This window comes from Typopeltis vanoorti, chromosome 11 (assembly GCF_054136105.1).
Source record: "Typopeltis vanoorti isolate ZY-2024b chromosome 11, IOZ_Tvanoo_1.0, whole genome shotgun sequence".
NCBI classification, from domain to species: Eukaryota; Metazoa; Arthropoda; class Arachnida; order Uropygi; family Thelyphonidae; genus Typopeltis; species Typopeltis vanoorti.
Genome location: NC_143559.1, coordinates 112,357,529 through 112,378,243, shown reverse-complemented (window position 1 = coordinate 112,378,243; position 20,715 = coordinate 112,357,529). Strand labels below are relative to the sequence as shown.

At 37.8% G+C, this 20,715-nt stretch overlaps 1 long non-coding RNA gene across 2 annotated transcripts in view; it reads left to right on the top strand.

Annotated features, from left to right (window-relative positions):
• The first annotated feature begins 1,331 nt into the window (after positions 1 to 1,331).
• LOC150101949 (uncharacterized) overlaps positions 1,332 to 20,715 on the top strand; it is a 39,814-nt gene continuing 20,430 nt past the window's right edge. The window contains exons 1-2 of one of the 2 annotated variants that reach the window (XR_016549067.1): positions 1,332 to 1,408; positions 14,139 to 14,295. This is a non-coding gene — a long non-coding RNA (uncharacterized LOC150101949). Of the gene's footprint in view, positions 1,409 to 2,309; positions 2,444 to 14,138; positions 14,296 to 20,715 lie in introns of those variants that run through there. The other variant, XR_016549066.1, reaches the window with a different exon arrangement.

Here is a 20,715-nt window from a genome sequence, read left to right as displayed (position 1 = left end):
ATCATATGTATAGTATACTCATAAAAAGTTAGTTGATGTCTTTTATTTCCGTATCCGGTGTAGGTGAGGCCGTTTTAGCTCTATCGAACTTTTGGAAACTGAGAAGACTGTGCAATCTCCACCAGTAGCCAATCAGAGAAAGCTAGTCCAAGACTATCACCAATTATATACGGCATCACGTGAAGAGAGGCGGCTAACAAGTTCAGTCAACTCATGGACCCTAATCATAACATCGTTTTTTTAACTCTCTGAAAGTAGTGTGACTTCTATGGTCGATTTTCCTGCGTTTAGAACTCTGATATTCCCAGAGGAAAAAATCCCACTTACTCGTGTCAGAGTTAGACTAACTCTGAACTGGTCCAAAAAAAAAGGCTTAGTAAAAGGTCCTCTGTTCAGCTGCTAGAAATCTACTTATGGCGCTCTTTCTTCGGGGTATCTAGTGCCACGGACTATTATTATTAAACAGTCATCTCCATGAACTTCGTAGACTGATCACAGGAGGTTCAATTCAAAAATATTATTCAACAATTATCAATACCTCTACAATATATCTTATATTTTGCCTTGAAATTATTCACTGACGTAGCACACACAACTGACTTTGGCAATTTATTTCACTCATTGACAACTTTCCAATCAAAATCTACTCGTTACACCCTTGCTATGCACACTATTACTCAATTTTCATGGATGAACTCTAATTTTCCTCACATTATTCATGTCCTGAAATATTTCGTCCATATGAATTTTGTTTTATATTATGTATTTCTTCCAGTTTATTATGGAAGATTGTGTTATATTATGAACTGGAGTTTATTTAGAGGATGAATGTGGTGTAGTACGATCGAGCATGTGTTGCAATATTTCGTAGAGCAGAGTGTGTTTCTTGAGGTGGTGGCCAGGATTTTTTTTTTTTTTTGAGGAAGAGTCCGGTAGGAAGTTTTGAGGTGGAGTAGAGTGGGTGGTTGTGTTTTAGGAGGCGGGGAAAGTCGGGTACTTCTAAGTTAGGTAGAAGCTGCTAATGGGTGAGTATGTTTATTGAGGTGGAAGACAGAGCGGGTGAAGGTGTTTTTTTAGGGTAAAGAACAGCAGTCGCGCACTCAGGATTTAATCTTGGGGGGGGGAGAGTTGAGTAGATGATTTGAAAATACATACTACGCATCACATACGACCTATGACTGAGCATCTACAATGACCGCTAATTTATAGAAATAGAAGACACGACACAATATAAATAAATAATAATAATTTTATTAATTAGGAAACGATTTTTGGAAATTTTTCTAGTGTTTTTTCCCTTTTTCTTTGGGGGAGGGTTGCCTGGGCCCATTGGCTCTCCCTCTGGGTGCGCCACTGAAGAACAGGGTAGGTCTGTTTTTAGGGTGACGAGCTTGATGATGATTTTGAGGTAGGGAAGATGGTAACAAAACATTCATCATAAAAAATAAACTAAATTTAATATATAGCCTGCAAACATCCTTTTTGAATTTCGACATTGTATTTGTCTCCGATTAAGTCGTTTGCAGTTTATTTGTTTGTTTCTTCATTATTTTCTTTACTTCTGTGTGGCGAAGCGTTTGGCGCTTAACGTTTCTTCCGTTGGCGTTCGGAACGTACTGGATATTTAGTCACGTGGTTTTGCTTACATCGCGGTTTTAGTGGAGAGTTGTTATTCCTTCCTTGTTTTGTTATCGTATCTTTTGTGTTTTGTTTGTGCTGATATTGTCGTGAACCATAGGCAATGTAGGAAGGAAGGAATTATATTCTAAATATGGTCAAAAATTGCTGAACAATTAAATCCATGGAGGTAGCTCAGACAATCAGTTCTGTTCGATTTCCTCATTCTGCTAAATTTTTCCAGCAGACCTTATGTTGTATAAGAAACAAGGCATTAAATTAAAAAAAAAAAAAAAGCGCTCTGACTCCAGGAGGTATTTGTATAATAACAATAATAAATTAGTTAGAAACTTGCAAAATGCAACCTGTGGAGGTGCTTGTGAAGAATGCTACCTTAATCATACAACAACAGCATTATATACTGGCTTAAAGGGTGAAGCAGATGCTTTTCATATTCCCCGCTATCTGATGAGGAAAAACCGTGAGAGGGAAAAAATTTATGAGCCTGTTGCTCGCCCTGAGTGGGCCTGAGGATTAGTCATTGGGATTGTAGTTTAAAATGGCTTTTGGTCTTTTGTGCTTGGTGAAGTCTGTTGCGTCATAATTTGCCACTATTTGAATTAGATTATTAGGGTGCACAGATGCTTTTAAAAAGAACTTAGTTGCTGTAGTCTGCATGAAGGTGTAAATATAGGGGACTTCTGTGTCCCGATGAATTTGTACAGTACATACAAACCATGGTGTGTTGAGGATCATTCTGAGGCACTTATTCTGTACGCGTTGTAGTTTGAGGATATCAGTATGGCACCAAACCAGAGAAGCATAGGTGAGTACAGGACGAATAATCAATTTATATACGAGTAGCTTGATTCTGATGCTCAATTTGCTGTTCCTGTTTATTAGGGGATAGAGCTGTGCAATAATTTTTGATGACTTTAGACATAGAGACTTGATATGGGAGCTGAAGGTCAATTTTCTGTCCAGCAATATGCCAAGATATTTGAACTCGGTTTGCCATGGGATTTTTGTGTTAAACAGGAGGACATCTCCAGCAGGAAGCATTGATCTTCTAGCGAATAATACGGCTATACTCTTCTGGGGATTTACTTGGAGTCGCCATTCAGTGAAATATTGTTCGATTAGCAGTAGATTTTCGTGCAGTTTTTTATTACTAGGTGCAGTTTTAACGATCTAGCTAATATCACTGTGTATCGTCTGCATATAAGGCTTTGATGGATGACAGTGGGTTGTGCAGAATATCACACATATATATGGAGAAAAGAGTCGGTGCCAGTAGTGATCCTTGTGGGACACCAGCCAAGATGCGTTTTTGTGTTGAGAGTGTGCCGTTTAACTTAACTTGCATGCACCTATCATAGAGGTATGATCTAATTAGATGAACCACTCCCAATGGTATTCCATATGCTATCATTTTATATAGCAAGCCATAGTGCCAAACTTTGTCAAATGCACTGGCTAAGGCAAGGAAAACCGCTCCAGTGCATTGATGCCGGTTAAATCCTGTGGTGACATATTCCACTAATCTGTGAACCTGTTATGTAGTGCTATGAAATTGACGGAATCCAAACTGCTCTTCAGGAAGAATGTTTAGCTTGTGCACTAGTTTTTGGAGTCTAGTGAGAATGACTTTCTCGGCAATTTTGCCCAGGTTGGAGATGAGACTAATTGGTCTGTAACTTAGAGGTGATTGCGGGTCTTTTCCAGGTTTATGGATTGGGATTATATCTGCTAGCTTCCAGTGGGAAGGGAAATATTTATAGCGTAAGATGGAGTTTATAATGTTAGTCAGATGCACAATAGCTGTTCGGGGTAGTAGTTTTATCACCCTGTTGGTGATTCCATCAGGTCCAGGAGACTTTTTGTTCTTTAGCTTCTTGATTATGTCATATATTTCTGCAGGTGAAGTGGGTGCAATTTGACTAAGGCATGTGGCAGAAAATTTGAGTGAAGATCTGACATATCTGTGGACCTTGTATATGTGATTGAAGTTGAAATGATCATATGTAGGTTTGCATTGCTTTTCTAGAGTTGTTACTATTGCCTCAGCTTTGTCTGTATGGATGAGGCCATCATCTGTTTGGAGAGGGGGAAGAGGTTTGTTTTTGTTCTTTATGTTTTTGATAAGATTCCAAATGGAGTGGTTTTCAGGAGAAATAGAGGTCAATTTTGCATCCCAAATTTGATTTCTGTGTGCTGTGAGGGCATCTCTAACTGCAGAATTGAATCTATTTAAGATTCGTTTATCTTGAGGTGCTCGAGTGTTATGATATCTTTTTCTTGCCCTGTTCTTCTCTCTGATCAAGTTCATGATATCTTCTGGCAAGTGGTTAGGTCTAGGGGTAGTTGTGGAAATAGTAACTGCTGCGATGGCTGTGTTGATTTGTTTACTTAGATTCTTTATAGCTGCTTCAATTTCCTCTGTGGATTTAATCAACGGTACAGGACCGATATATTTTGGGAATACCTTTGATAGCTTTTCCCAAGGTATATATGAGTGGGGAGGAGGAGACAGGTTATCCTGGTTTCCCAACTTTAATAGAATGGGATTGTGGTCAGATGAAAGATCATTAAGTGTCACTATACTGTACTGGAGTCTTACATTCTGTAAGATAGTGATATCTAGGACATCAGCCCGACCATACGTGTTGTGATGGATAGGCACTGTGGAGCCTACTATAACCACATTGTTGGATCCTGAGTAGTTAGCGAGGATGTGACCATTTTTGTTGGCGGAACGGCTATTCCAGAATGGATGCTTGGCGTTAAAATCGCCAGCCATGATGACAGGCTCCCTGTTGTTTAGTTACTGGAGTCTTACATTCTGTAAGATAGTGATATCTAGGACATCAGCCCAACTGTATGTGTTGTGATGGGTAGGCACGGTGGAGCCTACTACAACCACATTGTTGGATCCTGAGTAGTTAGCTAGGATGTGACCATTTTTGTTGGCAGAACAGCTATTCTAGAATGGATGCTGGGCGTTAAAATCGCCAGCCATGATGACAGGCTCCCTGTTGTTTAGTATGGTGTACAGATCTGAGAAGAGTAATATTTTTTGCAGAGGGTTATATGCTGCGAAAATCTTTAGTTTGCCCATTGAGCACATGAGAATTTCTATGCCAGTGATCTCAAGATTGATGGTGGATGGAGTATTTATTGAGTGATGATTGATATGATTTTTTATGTAAATAGCAGTACCACCTCCTCTGCAGGATAAACTGTCTGTTCTGTACAGACAGATTATCCTAATACAAAAATGCTACCTTAATCATTTTAATCTCAAAGTAAGAAATAACTATACTAAGTTTGATTGAGATTGGTGTTGAATGATGCAACTTGTATCGGCAGAGAAAAAGGAAATTTTTATTTATCCATTTTTTTTTTTTTAAATTTTATTTTCGAAGTCTTTTTTGGGATTGTATATTGTTATTTACATTTTTTTTATTATTATTATACAAACACCTGGACTCATCAAAGGATTATACATCAGCATGTTTTTGCTATAGCATTGTTCTTTCAAAAATGAATTATTGAACAATCGGCTTATTTATATATGCTTTGGCTATAGCATAAACATCTATAGTACAGCTTAAATGGTATCTCATGCATATATGCATTTTGCAGATTAATCTCCCATACACAAAAGGTGCAGCATTTTGTATTAGGAGTCAATCAAATCAACATTTATCCCATCTACTTCATTTGTCCACATATAATAACTTTACTATGCCCAAACAGATTTTAAGGAAAAGAAATGCCAGCCTGTTTGGCCGAGTGGTTAGCATATCCATTCTCCAGCCAAAAGGCTGCAGGTTCAAATGTAAAAATTCTGCTGTGGGCATAGATGTTTGTGGTTGTCTATGAAAATACTAGTGGTGGTGGTAGTGGGCAGTAGATGGCATTGGTGTAGATGATGTAGTTCGCTGCAGTTGGTGGGTTGAGTAGTGGAGATGGAGAGTTGTAGAGTCGGTGCCCTACCTCGATGAGGCTTTGGACACCTTGGAGTTGTCACTTAATAATAATCTTCTTCTTTCGCTATGCCTTATTCCGTGTTAAACGGGGGTCGGCGTTCCCATCTTTAATCTTCTTCCAGATTCTCTACATGACCGAACCATCTCAGCCTGCTTTCTTGTACCTTCTTACCGATCGGTCCCCTTGACCGTCCCTCTGATGTAGTCGTTCTTATCCTGTCCTTTGTCACACCACATATCCATCTCAACATCTGCATCTGCCACCTCCATCTTCCTCTCCTGTGCCTTTGTTATAGGCCACGTCTCCGTGCCATGGAGCATCGCTGGCCTCACCACCATCTTATACAGTTTTCCTTTCATCTTATAACTCACTCTCTTGTCACACAAGACCCCCACTCATCTTTCTCCAGTTCATCCAGCTGCATGTTATTTGGTGCTGTATTTCCTCATCCAGGTCACCATTCCTCTCGACGACCGAATTTCTTTCCTGAGGTTAATCTTTCACTCTGAGTCGTATGACCATATCCTCATCACCTCCCATTGATATTCAGTCTTTGCCCAGTTAATTTTCATGCCTCTCTCCTCCAATACCTTTCTCCACTCTTCCAGGGTCTTTTCCAGCTTCTCACGGGATGATTCGCAGAGAACAATATCATCGGCAAACATCATGCTCCATGGCACCTCCTTCTTGACATCCTCCACTAGTACATCCATGACCAGATCAAAGAGGTAGGGGCTCAGAGCTGATCCCTGATGGAGCCTTATGACAACGGGGAACCCCTCTGTCATGCCGATACTAGACCTGACCCGAGTTTTCACTCTCTCCTTCACCAACCTCACATACTTTTCCAATACCCCCCCTTTTTCCTCATCCACCTCCATACCTCCTGCCTGGCCACTCTGTTGTACACCTTTTCGAAGTCTAAACACCATATGCAGCTCTGCCTTCATCTTCCTATATTCCTCCATCAATCGCCTTAGCACAAATATCACATCTGTTGTCCCTCTTCCTGACATAAATCCAAACTTCTCCTCACCAATTTTTGTTTCCCTCCATATCCTTCCTTCAATTACTCTTTCCCATATCTTCAATGTGTGTGACATCAGCTTGATCCCTCTATAGTTGCCACAATCTTGAACATCTCCTTTTCCCTTGTAGATTGGGACGAGAATGCTTTTCTTCCATTCCTCTGGTATCTTTTCCTGTTGGGATATTTTACTCATCAGATCCCATAACATGTCTACGCGCTGCCCAAGCTTCTCCACACTTCCCCAGGTATCTGGTCCACCCCCCCCCCCCCCCCCCACAGCCTTTCCATTCTTCGTTTTTCTCAGTACCCAATACACTTCCTCTCTGCTTATGTCCTGCACATAATAATAATAATAATTTACTAAAATTAGTGCTTAATCAGATGAAGGGAAGCAAAACAACCTTAGAACACGAACAGAATCTTCAAGAGTAAAATGCACTTGGTGATCTCATATAGCCTTCGGCAACAAAAATATTGTTCCAAAATAAACAAAATGGCCATTAATAAAACTGTGTTTAAATAAATATATACCTGTTCAGTTAATTAGTTTAAATTAAATACATCCCTCTAGTTTAAAATTGTTTACTCTCCCTAGTATGAGATCCCTCAGAAAATGTAAAAATATCCCTATAATTCTACTTATTCCCTTATGTTCTGTTCAAGATTTTATGTTCAGAACTTTTTGTTCAGGATTAGACCTTTTTTTTTTGTTTGTTTATAATAAAATTTATTAGCACAGTTTGAAATGATACAAAATTCTGTGTTAATAATAGCAAATAAACTAATAGAAGATTATTTGCCTAAAAATGGTTTTGGGTTTGATTGCTGTGTCAGTGAATACTATCATGATACCAGAATGTTGCATTTTTTTTTTCATCAGTTAAATAGATCACCAAAAGTGATCAGTTACATACAACAGTGCAGAAGGATTTTGTAACAAATAGTGTTATAAACATGTCTGTCTGCTGTGATTATTTATTATTATTTTGTGACACCTCCAAGGAGTATATACATTATAGCAAATACCCCATTATAACAAATTCACTATTTTTAGCAAAACCATTATAAAAAACTCACTCGCTATAGAAAACTGCTGAAAAGTTCCAACTAAGTCCCATAGGTACAATGCCAGCAATATATATTATAAACATTCTTGTAGCTTTTACATGTTCTCTGTGTTCAGAGTCAACTGTTGTTGTAGTATTTTTTCCTACTTTTTTTACCTAGCCCTTTGTTCCTAGACTGGAACCATTGCAAGGAACCTAATATGTAGTCATGACCTGTCGTGGATCATTGCTGGTCTCAAATATATATAAATTGAAAAGGGCTAATTTTTAGTGGCTAACAGCTTTATTGCTGCAGAAACCAAAATAAGTAGAAAACTTAATCTCTAAAGGATAATCCTGGTATAAAAGAAACTTGTGAGCTTTAATGACTGCCAGTTAAAAACTCCTACTGAAAAGAAATTGCTTTTTTAAATACAAAAACATCACACATATTGTAGCATACAGCATAACAGCTGTCATAAATGAGAGTTTATTATATACAGATTTGCAATTTTCAAGAAACTAAATGGATTAAATGCATAGAATTAAATACATAAAAACAAGATTAAAAAATATATATCTATCAAATATTGAAACAAACACAAAATATTTTGCTGAATTGAACTGGACACTAAAGCCAAATATTAAGCTGTTTTCCAAAGTAATAGTAGCATACCAATAGATTCAGATGATTCAAAATTAAATAAGCTTGCACCAGAAAAAAGCAGATATGAAGTTATTCATGAGAAATTGCATATATAGCACAATTGGAAGAACAATGGAACATTGTAGTCTTCTTTTGGAATAGTTCAATTCTTGTTATGATGAGAGGAATCTTTGTGGACTTTTTTCAGTAGAAAATAACTTAGCTGATCTTGTACAGAAGTAGCAGATTTTTGTCTCCCAGAAGCACAGGTTTTTTGTGTATGGGCAAATTGGTCAAGAGAACACATGCCACTTACAGACAAAAAATACTGTTGTTGGTGGTAGTGAGTGGTAGATGGTACAGTTGGGGGATGGAATCCACTGATGGGATGCTTCATACTCATTTGGTATAGTTATTCTAGAAGAAGAGGGGAAAAAGCAAGGGATCTTGGGATGATTGTAGATAGAAACTTGAAGTTCAGAGGATATATTACAAATTTGCAGACATCTCAGAGAATTGCAGCAATATTGAGTAGGACATTAACCACAAGAGATAAAAGGGTGGTGGTCGCATTGTATAAAAGCCTTGATCAGACCATATCTGGATTTCTGTGCTCAGATCTGGTCGCCAGGATTTGAAGGGGATGAATGAAGTAACCTCGGAGAGGGTGTAGAAACAGATAACAAAAATTATATCAGGACTAGATTTGAACTTGCATCATTTTTCTGGCGGTCTAGTCTGTGGATGTCAACGCCACTTCCACTGAGCTACATAGGGGTAATAAAAGAGTAAAAAGTAAGATTTTTTGCATAGAGTGGCAGGAGCATGGAATGTATTGTCTGAGAAGGTGGTGAAAGTGCAAACAGTGGATGAGTTTAAGGAGTGGCACGATAGACTTGTTGACTAGTATTGATCTCCTGCGATGAGTCTTGTGACTCCATGGTGGTAAAAAATATATAATAATCTTTGAAATTAACTCGCGGAAAGGATGAGAGGGAAGAGAATTCACTTGCATGATTGGCCAAGTGGTTAACGTATCCGTTTTCCAACCAACAGGCTCTGGGTTTGAATCCTTGTGGGCATGGATGTTTGTGATTGTCTTTAGGTGGGAGACGAATTCATTGCCTGGTGTGAGACCACTACCCCAATTATTGGAGGCCTAAAGTGGCTTGAAAAAGTTACATGTTTAGTCTCTAGAGCAGGGCTTCTGGATTATGTAAACAAAATAAATTAAAAATATAAAACATTATAAAATTGAAAAAAAAAATCCTTAGCCCACCCACAGCACCAAATGTACTTTTTTTTTTTTTTGTAAATAACCTTTCATGGGTTGGAGCAGAATGACAGTTATTCATTTTTGTTGAATTTGAAAGTTAAAAAAAAAAAAAATCAGTGTTTATCAACACTTGTTCAATTAAAGTGAAATCCTACCAAGCTTATTATTATTATTATTTGACACCTCCAGGGAGTCCAAAGACTCATTGATGGAGAGTGTGCCAACAGCATCGAACGATTGGCCAACTACTAACTGCGCTCAAACTTACTTAACTGAGCCATTAGTAGCAGAGGCTCTACCAATCGACCAACCTTTTGCCGGCACCACATAAATAAATATGCAAGGCATTCCAGATAAAAAGGTATACCAGAAAAAAAATAAAGTTGATAACCTATGCAAAAAAAAGCCAAAGAAAAATGGTTAGAAGAAAAAGCTAAGAAATGCCAAGAAGCATACCAACAAAACAACCTAAAAGTCTTCCATGATACTGTAAGAGAAATTACAAAAGAATTCTCAGCAAAAGCAGTAACAATGATAAACAACAGGATGACTGAAACCGGGAATATTGAATATATAAGAAAAATCTTGTCAAACCATTTTAAGACTATCTTCCACCAAGGAAACAAAACTACAATGCCAACAATAGAAGAAAATAATGATCACCCAAAAATTTTATAAGAAGAAGTTAGATATGCAATAAAACAGATGAAAAACAATAAAGCACCAGGCATTGATATATCCCTACTGAACTGTGGTCATGTGGAGGCAGCATATCAATAGAATATTTAACAACCCTATTCAATAAAATACTACAAACAGGAGAGATCCCAGATGACTGGAGAACTGGAAAGATCATCCCAATATACAAGAAAGGAGACAAAAGAGACTGCAGAAATTATAGATCAATCAATTTACTCCCTCACACCTATAAAATATTCATAAGAATTATACAAAATAGATTAAAAAACATCTATGAAGAAATGATAGGCATAGAACAAGCTGGTTTCCGAGGAAACTATTCAACAATAGACCAAATTTTCACATTGCACCAACTAACAGAGCTGAGCTGGGAAGACCATAAAGAACTATATTGTTGTTTTGTGGACTTTAAACAAGCTTTCGATAACATCAACAGAGAAATCCTTCTTAAAATTCTACTAGAAAAAGCAATAGACAAATATATAATACAGTTTCTGATAAAATATTACTCTAAGACAAATGCAATAATTAAAAAGGACACACTCACAACAGAACCCATAGAGATCCAAAAAGGAGTAATGCAAGGATGCCCATTATCCCCCTGCCTATTCAACATATATCTAGAAGTTGTAAAGAAGGCAATAGACAATGAGCCTGGAATCAATGCCAATAGTTTAAACATAAATAATATCAAATATGCAGATGATCTTGTCCTTCTTGCAAGAACCCCAAATGAACTACAAAAGTTGATCAACAAACTAAACAAAACCTGTAAAACATATGACATGACAATAAATATACAAAAGACAAAAGTGATGAAAATAGGGAGGAACAGAACTACCATCTCAGCCACCCTAAACGGAGAACAAATAGAACAAGTAGACAACTTCATATACCTTGGATCAAAACTAATAGAAACAATAGATGAACTCAAAACAATCAAACACAGAATAGCAATAGGATGGACCACCATGGGAAAATTACAAAAAATCTGGAAAACAAACAAGATATCTAAGCAAGCCAAAATCAAATTATATGAAGCAATAATTATACCAACAGTCATCTATGGAGCAGAAGCGTGGGCAGTTAAAAAAAGAGAGGAGAAAAACCTGCTGGCATTTGAAATGAAATGCTTAAGAAAAATAAATAGAACAAGTTGGATAGAAAAGAAAACAAACATCACAGTCAGACAAGAACTATTGTATAAAAAGACAATAATAGAAAAAATTAGAAAACAACAACTGAGATAGTTTGGACACACTGTACGCATGGATGCAGACAGACTTCCTAATGTCCTAATCAATACTTTTCCAACTGAAAAAAGAAGACCTGGAAGACCAAGAATTACCTGACTGAAATTAATAAAGAACATCTCGGGATGCAGAACATATAAGGAACTTTTTCAAACAGCAAGGAATAGAGAAGAATGGAAGATCCTGTCTTAGATGGAAGAGAAGAAGAAGAAGAGATTCCAGATAATCCTCTCCACTCTCCCAATGCCTTTGATCTTTTTTAAACTGGTTCTCATTCCTGACACACTGTAGAAGTCACCTCTACTCTCAGCAATTCAGATCACAATCTGGTGTAAGTCTGGAACTACTATTCTTTTCCATGGCATGACTATTGCTTCTGTTCTTCTGACCTAGACACCTGCACTGAGCGAATTACAGAAATCATCCTCAGCGGCATAAAGCATTCGAAGACTGCTTCATGAATAACTGTCATTCGTACTCTGCCAATGCAGAAACATGCAATAAATGTAAATCAACTATAGCAAATCCAAATCTAACTTCATAAAAGCCACTATAATGAGTTTTCTGGATATCCCAGAAAACTCATTATAGTGGCTTCAACTCTTGTCCAAATGGTAGCTGCCTCCTGGCCCCTCACAAAAGCCATTGGATGCAACTTATGCTCATCTGCACTTTCACCCCTCTCCCATCCAGATGGTCCCACTGTTACAGCACCCAAAGAAAACGTTGACCTCCTAGCATCACTTTTTCTGTAACTCCTGCATAGATGATGAAGGTAAATCACCTCCTTCCATATTAGCAACTGTGCACCATGTCTCCTGTTGCTTTTCAGCAGAAAGACATAAGAAGAATATTAAACAACCTGAATGCTACGAAGTCACGTGGTCCCGATAACATCTCTCCTACTGTACTCAAATGTTGTGCTCCAGAGCTAACACCTGCCCTCTATTGTCTCTCTTCAATCTTCTATTCCCAGGTGGCACCTATCCCATCTCATGGAAACTAACATTATATTAGTTTCCATGAGATGGGATAGCCCTTTTTTGGAATGGATTGGAGATATTATATCCAATTGGACAGTAGACTTTTGTCTAAGTCTACTGTCCAATTGCCATCACCTCAGTCCTCTCCAAAATAATGAGAAAGTTATTAATGGTTAATTTCTTTACTGCTTATTTAATCAGCAACCACCATACTGGTGGTTGCTGATTAAATAAGCAGTAAAGAAATTAATGTTTGCTAATGTCCAAACATTATTTGGACATTAGCACAAAATGTGTGCTAATGTCCAAACCACTAATGTTTGGAGCATTAGCACACATTTGCAGACTTTACAAATCTCCATATATGGCTACCTGCCACCCTGTAATGGGATAACTAGCTTTCTCTCTGGTCGTCATTCACTATGTCATGGTGGACGGCACCCTCTCTTTGAGCTTTATCACCAATGCCGGAGCACCTTAGGGCTCCATTCTCTCGCCTACCCTCATTTTCTTATATGAGCTACTCTCAATCATGATAGCACTCTCCAATCATCCTACTTCCTTGACAAACCATGTAGTTCCCAGACATCCATTATATCAAGATCATCTGCAACCAGTGCCTTAATGATCTCCATACCATCCTTCAGTGGGGCAAGGATAACCTAGTCACCTTCAATGCCACCAAAATGTCCTGCCACTAAAATGTAGTTTTCTCTGGAAGGATCTCAGCCCACTTTTTGTCATCCTCAGTAATACACACAACACCAGGCATGGTGAACTCTCTCTCTCTCCTCGGACTGTCATTTACCTCCAACTTTTCTTGGCACAAAGACATCACATCAATAGCTTTTCATCTTCTAAAAAACTAGGCATTCTTTTCTGCTCAAGAAGCTATTTTACACCCACCCATCTACTAATCCTATATAAATACCAAATTCATCCATCCATAGAATACAGAACATGCATTTGGTGTTGTGTACCTAAAACCTTAAAAAATTCTGATGCTATCCAGAGGATAGCAATTCATCTGAAAGATGACACTTCCCTCACAGGCTCACTTCAACCACCATCTCACAGATGCAAAGTTTCAGTTCTGTGTCTCTTATATAGATACTTCCATGGTCACTGCTCCAGTGAATTGACAAATATCATTCCTCCACCTTACTGTTAGACCTGATAAAATGAGCAGCTGTTTTCCAACATCCCTTTACAGTATAACAGTGAACTCATCAAATCTGCATCTCCTCATTTATTCCATCTGCCTATGTCCTCTGGAACAGCCTTCTTCATAACGTGTTTCCCAACAATTTCAACCTATAGCTCTTTAAGGAAAATGTCAATAGGTTTCTTCTTTCTCACTTGAAAGTGAGAAAAGGCATTGATGTGGTATAGATCCTTGTACCTCTTGTGTGTGGGATATATATATATATATAATTATTTCTTGATTTAGCTAAGTTTAGTAGCATTTTCATATTGAAATTTCTGTCTCACTAGCAAACAGCTTTTTATAAATACCTAATTTATGTATGTAATAACCTGTATAGTAATTTATAGTAACAGTAATTTAAAATTCTCTATTTGATTGTTTTTTACAGGAATAATTTAATCAGGGATAGTTAATTGTTATTCTTAAAAATGGCATTGAGTAAAATATTATTGAATAGAACATTGGAATATCACATATTACATATTTTGAAGTCAGCATGTATCAGCAATCATTGCAGGCATATATTTAGTACAACAGGAATATGGGTGAGATAATTCTTTTACATATTTAATAATTAAATATATATTTATTTTGCTTATTTTATTTATATTCAGATCAAAATTTTAAGTAGCCATTTAAAATTGTCAATTAGATTTTTAATCATACCAACACTTTTACTCATTTGATGAAAAAAAAGTAGTTTCATTCTCATTGTTAGCTGTTTATCTGAACTATTTGTGGGCTTAATTAGCAATGACTTTTCCTACCATGCGGCAATATGTGAGTTTAAAAGCTGTGATTGGACAGTGTACCTCTTCCTACCCCCCCCCCCCCCACCCAAAGTTTTCATTCTGTGTTGTATTAATCAGCATTGGATGGAAAGATATGGATTCTTCTCATTAGAAAATTCTCTATTCTCTAGTTAAAAGTTTATTTTCCACTTAGTTATTATTATTATTATTACCACCCCAAGACCTCATGGAGTCAAAGACTCATCTGGTAGGTCCTTTTATCACACACACAGCTCATTGTACCGTGTTTTAAACACATTCAAACTCTTTGCGGACACCATATTCTCAGGCATTCCAATCATTCACAACTCTGCACGAAAAAACCTGCCTCTCACTCCCCTACTCACACCCTCTTTATACAGTTTCCAGGGATGACCTCTGGTTCTCTCCTGATCTCCCGCTATTCTCTGTAAAACTTCTCCAACATTGGCCATCCTATAACAACCCCTTACCAACTTGTAGGTCTCTATCATATCTCCCCTCTTCCTCCTGTCCATCAGATTCTGCAAATTACATCTTCTCAATCTTTCCTCATACTTAACATTCCAGAGGTCAGAAACTACCTTAGTCTCCTTTGGACCCTTTCCAACATCTCTTCATCCTTCTGAAAACTGGGTGACCAAATCTGGGCACAATAGTCCATGTGTGGCCTAATCAAAGCCTTATACAACGGAACAAGAATCTCCCTACTTCTACACGTCATTGTCCTCTGCATCATTCCCAGAAGCCTTTATGTTGTCTTCACAATTTTGACGATGTGTCCCCTAAATTTTAGATTCTTATCCACTATCAATTCCAGATCTCTTATTTCCTCTACCTCCAACAATATATTCTCACCAAGCATAAATTCTGCATCCCATCTTTGTTTTCTAAATTTTAAAACCTTACATTTTGCAACATTGAACTCGTATCCCCATTTCCGTGCCCAATCACTCAATCTATTCAAGTCTTCCTGTAAGGGCACAACATCTTCACTACACTTCATGGTTCGTCCCAACTTTGCATCATCTGCAAATAACTGAATATCTCCATCCAAATCTTCACATATATCATTAATATACAAGTTAAACAGCAATGGACCCAAAACAGACCCCTGAGGCACTCCACTAGTGACTTTCCTTTTCCTGGATATCGCTCCCCCATACACAACTTGTTGATACCTATCAGATAGCCAGTCTTCAATCCAATGCACCAATCTAATATCCAACCCCATCTGCTCTAGTTTGACTGTCAACCTATCATGAGGTACTCTATCAAAAGCCTTTGCAAAATCCAGGTATATCACTGTGTATCTTTTTCCTCTGTCCAAGGAAGCAGTCACTTTATTGTAACAAGTAAGTAGATTACTAAAACATGACCTCATTTTAGCAAATCCATGCTGTCCATCAAAGATAATACCATTGCCATCAACCCAACTCTGGATCCTAGTTCTCACAAGCTTCTCCAACAACTTAACCACAATACCTGACACACAGATAGGCCTATAGTTTGATGCTTGAGTTCGATCACCTCCTTTATGAAGTGGCACAATCTTGCCCTCCTCCCACTCCTTAGGAACTTGACCGAGTGCAAGACTCATATTAAAAAAATATGTCAAGGGAGGTGTCAACTCCCTGGTACATTCTTTCAGAATACGTGGTGATATATTATCAAGTCCCACAGCCTTATTAACATCTAGTTTACTCAACTCCCCATACGCCTCTTGCTTACCTACAGTCAGTCTCTCCTCCCCATCATCAACTGCTCTCAATCCCTCCATGAAGTCACATTCACAAGACTGAAAGATCTTTATGAACTGCTCATTAAGTATCTCCACCACATATTCTGCTTGAGTGACTTGCCAACTCGCTATTATCGCACTGTGATTCCCGAATGCTCGATTCCAACCTAATGCCAATCTCTCTCTCTCTAATAAATCTCTAATCTCCTAATTTCCTAATGCTTCTCTTTTTTTCCAGCGTTCCTCCTTTTTATATCCATTTTTCCCGCCTAAATTCTTCTCGAGATCTCTAACTTTCCAGTAAACTTTCAGCATTTTCAATAAACCTCCTCTTCACGTTCTGTTCCAATTCTCGCGCTCGCTTACTTACATGCATCTTCATGACAACAAAACAAAACATAAATAAAATTGAGCTATTACCTAACGTTAAACTTTCACAAACAGGAATAAATAGAGAATATTTATATTTCAAATAATGCACAGTTAAATTATCAAATACAAGTTCTTATAATATTAACATAGTAATAATTAAAATAGCTTAATAATATTTTATCACAGAGTTTTTCTCCTATTAATACATACGTTCTTGATTAAATAATTAAATATTAGATAAAATTAAAGGTAGTTATAATAATATTAAATTATAAACAAGTGATTTACATTAAATATTATTTACAAATGTAGCCTTTGCCCTGGTGGATTATGTTGGATTCTGAGGAGAGTATTAATAATTTAAATTTCTCTTCATTCAGAATCCAACAATAGAACAGAGCCCTGAACAGAGGGGTGCCCCATTGTCATAGGGTTCCATCAGGGATCAGCTCTGAACCCCTACCTCTTTGATCTGGTCATCGATGTACTAGTGGAGGACGTCAAGAAGGAGGCGCCATGGAGCATGATGTTTGCCAATGATATTGTTCTCTGCTAATCATCCCGTGAGAAGCTTGAAAAGACCCTGGAAGAGTGGAGAAAGGTATTGGAGGAGAGAGGCATGAAAATTAACTGGGTAAAGACCGAATATATGCCAATGGGGGAGTGATGAGGATATTCACACAACTCCAGAGTGAAAGATTAACTTCAGGAAAGAAATTCACTTCGGGTCGGTCATCGAGAGGAATGGTGACCTGGATGAGGAAATACAGCACCGAATAACATGCAGCTGGATGAACTGGAGGAAGATGAGCAGGGTCCTGTGCGACAAGAGAGTGAGTTATAAGATGAAAGGAAAGCTGTATAAGATGGTGGTGAGGCCGGCGATGCTCCATGGCATGGAGACGTGGCCTATAACAAAAGCACAGGAGAGAAAGATGGAGGTGGCAGATGTGGATGTTGAGATGGATATGTGGTGTGACAAAGGACAGGATAAGGAATGACTATATCAGAGGGACGGTCAAGGTGGGACCGATCGGTAAGAAGGTACAAGAAAGCAGGCTGAGGTGGTTTGGTCATGTAGAGAAAAGGAGTGAGGAGCATGTTGGTAAACGAGTGGAGCGTATGGAGGTGGAGGGAAGGAGGAAAAGAGGCAGGCCCAAGCTCAGATGGAAGGATAAGGTGGCAGAGGATCTTAGGGAAAAAGGATGGAGTTGGAAAGATGTCTTGGACCGGAGAATCTGGAAGAAGAAGATTAAGGATGTGAACGCTGACCCCATTTAACATTAGATAAGGCATAGCGAAAGAAGAAGAACAGAGTCCTGTTTACCACTAACGAACAGAGTCCTGTTTATTGGTGACAAATTCAACAATGTTTCATTGTTGAAACAATGAGAATGTTTCAACAATGAAACATTCTCATTGTTCACTGAGTGAACAATGAGAGAGAGAGAGAGAAAGTATAAACTTTCAACTGGTTATCCGGTTACAGAGGATGCCAAGTAGACTGAAGGAAGGCTGTCACTGAGCAGTCCTTGATGCCAAACACATCAAAAGAACTGAAAATGTTATGAGCAACAGCACATTTCTCTGAGCCTTTCTATGGCGTGTATCCAGTAGTAGGTGATGCAGTAGGCTAAGAGGTCAGCTATGGATTTAGATTTGCAGACTCCATGCTGGTGGCAGGCTGATTATAGTGGAGAAGTTGACAGTTCATGATGTTCTACATTATTCTGGAGAGGAATGAGGTTGTGGCAATTGGTAAATAGTTTCACAGCAGACATTTATTTCCAGTTTTTGGAATTGAATGCATGTCTGCTTCCATTCATTGGGATAGATTCCAGCTGAGTATAAAAGATTGTAGAGATAATACAGGATAGGTATTAGGTTTGGTGCAGAACTTTATTGTCAAAGTTGTTTAGTATTCTTCTAATGTGTTTTTGTTCAAACATAAGATATGGGACATTTTTTGTGAGATCACAGACACGGCCAATTTGATAGCACTGGAGTCAAAAGGTATCCTCATTCTTATTGAAAAATGGCTTAGAAATCAGAGTTTAAAGCAGTGATTGTAAACGATCTTGAATCTTGAAATGTTTGAGCACTACAAGGTTTGTCAAATTAGAAGGAGGAGATATGGAGTGAACTGTCATCAACAAATCTACAGTTAAGATTTGAAATCAGTGAGATAAGGCCATTTTATGTATGGGAAGAAGAGGGATAAGTGAAAGGATACAGGAAGAACTGAAGGAAGGAAGCCATTCACCATGATGGTGAATGGACAGAGTGGTAAACAGTATTTTATTCTCCAAATTTCTGTGGCACATCAAGAAAGTTGATGAAAGCAGACTGTTCTGCTGCAAATTGAGAATTACTAAATGGTTGCTAATTAATTGCTAATTACTGTTATGTGATTCTTACTCATAAAAAGTTGTAAACCAATGATACATTTTTGATTTTGACTGTTGCTGACTTCTATTCTTTTGGAGAGAACTTCAGGTGAGGACAGTGAATCATGGAAACAAGTTCATATTCATCCCATTCTAAAAAAAGAAAAATAAAAGTTTACTATCCTACCGTAATTAGACTCAAGTCCATGTGGGGTAAATGCTAGTTGAGTATGATAGAATGTGGAGAAGATATTGGACGAGTATTAGTTTCAGAACACAGATGTTGAGCACAAGTGGTGAAAATATCATCTGGACCAAAAGGCTGGGAGTAAAAAAAAAAAAAAAAAACAGAGCACTGCAGTACACCATTTTTCCTAATAGTTGATTTTCGTTTATATAGCAAATGCTTTTATGTGACTCCCCAAGTTTTTATGTGTAAACCTATGGTACATTTGTGCCATGGGAATGCTAAGGATTTTTTTTCTATTTTTATTTATTTTATATATATTTTGTATTTTTTACTTTTTTTTTGTTTACATAGTTCAGAAACCCTGCTCTAGAGACCAAATGTGGAACTTTTTCAAGCCGCTTCAGGCCTCTAATAAGCAGAATGGTAGCCTCACACTATGCAGTGAAATTCATTGCCACCACTTGAAGACAGCCTAGCTGTTATAGCCAACTCTCTCGCTGTGACAAATTACTGAAAAATATCAATCCAAGTCCACATAGGCACAGTACTCTACTAAAGAAACTTTGTTATTCCTGTGGTCCCTATGACTTTGTTCTACTTAGAGTTCACTGTAGGTAGGGAAAGATTTTATCAAGATCAGGTATTGACAGTCTTTTGTCAATCCCTGACCTAGAATGCCATGTCTTGAAGAGCTGTCTTAAATAAAGTATATATAGTAGTTCAAGTAAATTAAATCAGTTTAACCTAATTGTTATAATTCTTTGACCAAGTGGTTCTGTGGTTAAAATGGAGTTCTGGAAGGGATTATTGACTAATACTGCGACACCCTCTCTGTGAGGTTATCTTCTCTTCCAGAGTAAAATAGTTTTCCATTCTTCAAATTTACCTCATCTCCTGGCCAGTGTATTTTGATAATATCCATTATATTTCTTATAATGAAATATAATGCTCTTTCACCATCAATTTGGTCTTTCCTGGTTTAAAAAGAGTCCTTATGTTCAATGTTAGGGGTGGATTATTTTTTGAGCTGACTACATGGCATATTTCTCAACTGTTTCCTGTGATCTAAAAACAGTCGCATCAGATGCTCCAAATAAGGAAGTATTATCTTGGCTCCATAATAACTCTATCCATAAGGGGTTTTGGCAATTTTAATGCAGCCGGTTTGCCACTCCTCTGCCATTTGCCTTCTAGCTCTAGCTGGGCATGGTGGGAGAGAGGGCAGACTCCCATTGCACGAGAAGAACAAAGTAAAATAGAAAAGATTCACTCATAGCCCTCAGATACTCTAATAGCATTGGGAGGAAGAAGTAAGAATATAAGAAAGAAAGAAGGGTAGGGACTAGTGTACAGATAATATAACAGATGTGTATTACATGAGGTAATGCATGGGCCAGCATCAAGTACCCTCGTGTACTCACTAAAGTGATCCCCTGAGAATTATTTATATATTGCAGTGTATATATTTAGCAATATTTACTAAATAAAGACTTTGGTTTGAAAAT